Source organism: Ostrinia nubilalis, chromosome 4 (genome assembly GCF_963855985.1).
Source record: "Ostrinia nubilalis chromosome 4, ilOstNubi1.1, whole genome shotgun sequence".
In the NCBI taxonomy this organism is placed as follows: domain Eukaryota; kingdom Metazoa; phylum Arthropoda; class Insecta; order Lepidoptera; family Crambidae; genus Ostrinia; species Ostrinia nubilalis.
This window is the reverse complement of record NC_087091.1, coordinates 10897943-10904397: the sequence shown is the minus strand read 5'-3', so window position 1 is coordinate 10904397 and position 6455 is coordinate 10897943. Positions and strand designations below refer to the sequence as shown.

The 6455-nt window shown below is 31.8% G+C and overlaps 1 long non-coding RNA gene across 2 annotated transcripts; it reads right to left on the bottom strand.

Moving 5' to 3' along the window:
• Positions 1-3364: 3364 nt before the first annotated feature.
• Positions 3365-6397, bottom strand: LOC135071080 (uncharacterized). 2 transcript variants are annotated; one of them, XR_010257205.1, is made up of 7 exons: positions 6105-6397; positions 5279-5489; positions 5011-5199; positions 4647-4894; positions 4391-4562; positions 3997-4093; positions 3365-3476 (listed from the first exon to the last, which is right to left on the bottom strand). It is a non-coding gene; the product is annotated as an uncharacterized LOC135071080 (long non-coding RNA). The 2 variants fall into 2 exon arrangements; XR_010257206.1 differs by lacking the exon at positions 6105-6397 and adding an exon at positions 5567-5720.
• Between the last annotated feature and the right edge of the window lie 58 nt (positions 6398-6455).

Below are 6455 nucleotides of genomic sequence, written 5' to 3'. Positions count from 1 at the left end.
TAACGCTTCAGCCAACTTTTATGGCTATAAAACTGTTAAGTTTGGATTAATCGCTATCCATCTGTTAAAGAGGACACGTGAGATCATTATTTGGTATTATAACCATAAAAATTGGTCTAATTGATCCCAGAGGTGAGCCCAAAGTGAGGTCTTTTTTCAAGTCACATTTATTGTATATGTTAATCGTTTATTAAGAAATTAAATGTGTTTTTCTTTAAGGATATATTTATTAGGCTTTCAAATAACACCAATATTGTTGGGGCACCATGATTGTGTCAGTAGAAACGAGTTTTCCTGTAAAACGTAGGTGGGCCGATTTTTGTGATGACCAGTGTATGTAGGTAATTGGTAGGTGGAAATAGCATCCTGATAAGACAAATATTTCACATTCCTACAGAACCCCAAAAACGGTTCGTTTGGAAACGAGAATAATTAATCGTTTTTCAATACCTACCAATTAGAGTTATTATTTTTAAATCACTCGACTCAAGTATCGTGAAGCAGAGAGAAAATATATGATCCGTTAAAAACAAAACAAATAAGAAATGTACTCGTGGATCAAAAGATCACAGCCTACTATGAAACGTGAGGGATCGCCTCTCTGAGAGGTTGCTATATTCGCGGTTTCCATTATTGAGAGGCATTCATGTTTATAGAGGAACGAGAAAACTGATGTGTACGAATTTTCCTAAGCTACTCGTATTTACAGATTTATACTTATACTTATTTTATTTAAGTTGTGATGTAGGTATTGTTGAATTGTGTTTTATTATTTTATTATAATTTTTGTACTTAGTGTTCTAGTGCCTATTCATAGTTGGCCCGTGGCTTCTGAAAAATCTCTAAACGATTTCTTTTGGTCTTGTTTATCGTCAATTTAAAATAGGCAGGTAGGTAATACGTTTATACATTTTCAAATAAAACATTAATTAATAACGTGATTAGTATTTGGTAGTAAGCTTGTAGTAGGTATGGCCATACTTATTATTATTCTGTGGTATGGCTAGCTTTCAACGTCCTCTATGGACAGCGGCGGGAAACTCGTGGTATTCAAACGCTTAGCTGTAAATAAGCAGCGATATAGAATCTTGTATGTTAGTTCTGGGGGAAAATAACAGATGGCGACTGAAAGTTTGCCTGAAGAACATTGATAAATTAATATTTTGTAGGTACCTACTATTCTTTGAGTAACACCAATCAATGTTTATTTACATAATTTACAAAAAATAATGTTATCTGCAATTTAAGAAATTAATATCCGCTAACTTATCTAATATTCATCTAACTCTTCTCACAAAGCGCTACAAATACATATTTCCTAATGGTAACCATTACACATTTCTTGCTGCAATTTAGTTAAAATATAATGGTATTTGAAATACAAACGATAGACACTCTGTAAAACATCTACTAATAACTAACAGATACAGGACAAGAGATTCCTCGTAGTGAATAAAAAAAAATTAAAACAATAGTGATAGTATAGCCTGACCAGGAACATAAAAACCCTGGCATAGAGGCGCGGCAATTGCATTTGATAGTGCAACACTGAGTACAGTCGTACCTGTGTTAAATTAATAGGCTAACTTTATGTATCAGGATTTAGGATTACGGGTTAATTTGATATTTTCATAAATTAACGAAAAAATATTATTATAGGTAACCTGGTTTAAATAAATTAAATGAAACCATCAATCGAGCTAGTAGGATTTATTTTATTATTCATCAATAATCAAATTCCGAACTTGAATATTCAACCGCAATGTCTGCTCATGAACGCTTCAAACGCGGTACTTCTTTCCCAATTCCATAAAATTCAACACTTAGAAAGTTACAAAAATTTTTAGAATAGGTTGTTGAAACAAACCACAGCTAATTTTCATAGTGGACTGTACTATACGATAAACATGTCAGTCAATTTGACAACCTTTGTCGGAAACATTATTCAATGAAAATATTGTCCGAACCCTTAGTATTTCTCTTCGACAAATACTTTAACACATTGTTAACCACTTTTCTTTCACGACTATAAAAAGATTTTAGCAATTTAATTCACAAAATCAGTTGCGTACATTTAAAATAAAGTTTGTTTACACTTTGACAGCAATAGACTGACATGCAAGGTGACATGTCAATGAAGTTTTCAGTTACTGTTGCCATTAAAAGAAATTAGTACCATTAGTTTTCCGCAACATGGCGAGGGTTTTTATGTTCCTGGTCGGGCTATAAATATTTTTTTACAAAAACTGAATGTTTTATGTTTGGCACAACATAAATTATTATCTTTAAAAAAAAACATCCAACTTGAAAATCCGTTGAATCAATTTTCGAACTTATCTCCAGTTTGATCTATTCAAACAAAAGAACCCGCTCGACCTAATTTTCTTCTACATGGAGATGACAAACTCTCAAAGTGGAATTTTAATTGGCTATCGATTGTCGAGTGTGAGTATAATCTCCTTGATATCGGAAGTTTGTTTTTTAAATTGAGAGCTAATATAAAATGCGAAGAAAAAAACTCATTGTTTTCGGTAGGTAGGTACTTATTGCTGTTGGCATCAAATATGTCCAGTAGGTGCCAACTTGAAAAACAATTTAATGGACCAATATTTTTTTTATTTTTTTCAACAGGCTTGGTTTTTAATTAAATGTTTAATAAGCATTTCACTAATTATTTTTTATTAACCAATATTCATAAATCTTTGATAACACCCAGATAACAATTTAAACTTGAATCTGACTTGCAGTAAGTTTGATGTATCAAAAATGAAGCTTTGTTTCAAATTTGCCATGGCAAGTATATAAACTTGAGGCAAGTTTAAATCAAACTTTCTAGTTTCCGAGCGACAAACTTGCATTAATGTGTTTCTATAAAGTATATGCAAGTTTGCCTTAACAAACTTGCATTATGTCTGCTTCTATAAATTATATGTAAGTTTGCCTTAACAAACTTGCATTATGTCTGCTTCTATAAATTATATGTAAGTTTGCCTTAACAAACTTGCATTATGTCTGCTTCTACAGGGTGTTAGGTAAATGGGTATATGAGCCGACACTAGCCCATGTTAACATGAGCATATAAATGGTATGGTGAAGTCAGAAAATTGATATCTTCATTTTAATTATTTTAATTTTCATACAAATCGGATTTTATAAAATTTATTTTGTATGAAAATGTAAAAAAATAAAATGATGACATCAAATTTCTGACTTCACCATACCATTTATATGCCCATGTTAACATCATGGGCTAGTGTCGGCTCATATACCCATTTACCTAACACCCTGTATAAATAATATGTAAGTTTGCCTTAACAAACTTGCAATGAATATGCATGTTTGACATTAAATAAAACAACAAACATAACATATATTTTTTTATTATTTATACTTTTATCTTATCTTACTTTAAATGAGAAAAAATCGGTTTCATGGTCGCCGCTATTGGTTTTTTTCCTTTATTTTGTGTTTCTGCTCTGAAACAAAAAGAAACAAGTATATTTACCACAGGTTAAGACATTATTTTACATTTAATTGTATAAGTTTCTGTACTACTAACAAAATTATGAACTATGTCTGAAATAAATATATTTATAGTAATCCTTAAAAACTACTATAAGGGTAAGGGGTTATTAGTTAAAATTCTGAAAGGAGCACATCTAAAATTTGTAAATCACTAGGTACATAGTATAAAAGAAAGTCGCTGTCTGTCTGTCCCTTGTGTAATAATAATGTAATATATGTATAACTAGCGACCCGCCCCGGATTCGTATGGGGTTCTATTATATAACCTTTCTCATAAATCCCTCTAACTATTGTTGAAAACCGCATCAAAATCCGTTGCATAGTTTTAAAGATTTAAGCATATGTATATAGGAACAGACAGCGACAGCAACTTTGTTTTATACATATGTATAATACATGTACCCGTGTGAAGCCGGGGCGGGTCGCTAGTGTAAAATAAAATACATCTAATGTAAATAAATTAAATCTTACCTTCTTGAAAGTCTAACTTTAGCTTGATTTAGCCAATCACTTATAATTTCTTTTAGACTGTCTTCAGTTACATCTTCGTTGATTTTTCTACATATTTCTGAAAAATAAAATAGAAATAATTAACACTAACAAACACGAATGATTCAGAAAATAATAGTAGTAGGTATATTGAGAGATATACAGGTGTATCTTAATGAATTCATTGGCAACCTTGCAGGGGGAAGCTCAGACCATCATTATGAACAACTTTATTTTCGTGATCAGTTTTTGTATGAAAACAGGAAAAATTGGTCATAGGAAAAGTTCATAATGATGGTCTGAGCCACCCCCTGCAAGGTTGCCTATGAATTCATTTACACCCTGTATAAGTTTGTAATAAAATAAAGGTACTTACGAAAGATTAATTTATAGGTTTCTGTACTCATAAATGACTTTTTATTCGAATTTTTCATCTGTTTCCCAGTTAACGAATACAACTCGGCTACATCATCTAGAATTATTCGTCTCAACATATTAGTCGTAAGGCTTCTTACATTTCTGCCGCCAATACCAGACAAAAATGACATCTGAAATTTAATTAAAGTAGCATTAGAATGTTTTCATAGAATAATAAAATTTGCCCTGTGTTTAAGTATTTAATTTATACATACTATTGCCTGTATTCTTGTTTATTTTTAAATGGTCATCGAAATTATTAAAACTTGCAATATCTTTACTGGTAGACTTGCCAAAAGTTCTGAAAGACCTGCATTGTCATCTGTTGGTGAAAATGTTTCTTCGGACCTAGCTAACGGTAAATCCAATTTTCTATTGATTTCAGCCATTTGGTTAGCTAGGTCTGACACAATCTGAATCATATGACTCTGCTGTATAGCATATTGCTTGTTTGTAATGCACTCTGTAACAAATAAAAAAACATGGAAAAGTCATAACTAAAACAAGTGAAAATATGAAATTTTGTCGCATTGCATCTTTGACGAGAGAAGCTCATTGCATGTTATAAAAACCTGTTACCTGATTGGCAGTTAACAGCTTTGAGTTGTGTTTGCTTGGCCTCTTTAGAACCGGAGGTGACTGGGTAATTTACAGCAGACATTATGTCCACTGTCACTTCATTTGTAACATCATTTTCTGCTTCGTCTGAGTCCAAATTTCAGGTTTCTTCCGCTTTTTTTAAATGTAATCGTGCTTCGCCATAAGTTTCTGAAATAAATAAAAAAGTCTCACAATAGTAGAATCTAGTTATAACTTAGCAATACAAAAATAAAGAAAATTATTTTACCATAACTTTTAAGTATTTTTATTTGATATTGTGACCATGTTGCTTCAGGTGCAGGCATCTTCTTCAAGTTTGTTTTTGATTTCTTCAGTGCATACATTAGGGTAATAACAAGTGTTGGTATCTTAACCACTTTGATGAAACTATGCCAGGAGCATCATCTTCATCTAAAAATGTAACCAAAAAAAATTTTTTTGATTCCATTATGCAAAGTCTGAAACCAAATAACACTATTAATTATAATTATATTATATAATAATAGATAGGTATGTAGGAGGAAATTTATGTTACCTTTGCTAAGACATAACTAACAATTTTAAGAATTAAACGAGGTAGGATAAAAGTACATGATAAGGTGGATAGGATGTTTAGGGGGTATTTTATATTTACATTTACAATTTTGAAGTGCTATGAGTGTAGCATTTTCATAGCAACATGATAATTATTGAAAGGAAAAACTGTCATAGTTTTTCCTTCAATTTCTCCATCAATGTCAGTCACTGTACAGCAATTAATTTATTTTATTTGAGGATATTTGTTAATTTTAGACGTTCTATTTATGTATTATTTTCCAATTGCAGTGCAAGACAGGGTCCACGATGTACATTTACAACTTACAATAACACCTTTCTGTTACACATAGATTAGAAATAGATATTGAGTAATATGCATAACTAAACAGGATCGAACATGCAGGAACTATTTAGGGTTAGGAACACTTGGAACACGTTGCCTGGGTTTGAAAGTAGGTAAATAAGGTTTAAGGGATAGATATGAACTACATATTATCATTAATTCTGTTTGTAAAAGTAAAAATAAATGAACTAACCTTTAATCTTCAGCACGTCAAGCGTCCAATTCGCACAACAGAAGCGTTTATTAAATAAAACACCGTGCAAAACAAAAAAACTTGTAGGTTCTACGTTCTACCACTGATTTTGTGCACTGCAAAACACAGATTAGAAGAGAGTATGCTGCAAAAGTGCAAAACACTTGGCTGTTTTTTCTTCCGGAACCGGAAGTTTTTGTTTTCTTTTTTATGGCTTCGGGCGAGTGACGTTGGCGTATGACCACTAGTGATTATTTGCAGTGTTGCCAGTCGGGTCTTGTCAGAAATTACCAGAAATATAAAAAAATGTAACCTTTTTGAATAAAAAGTAACCTTCATACGGGGGGGGGG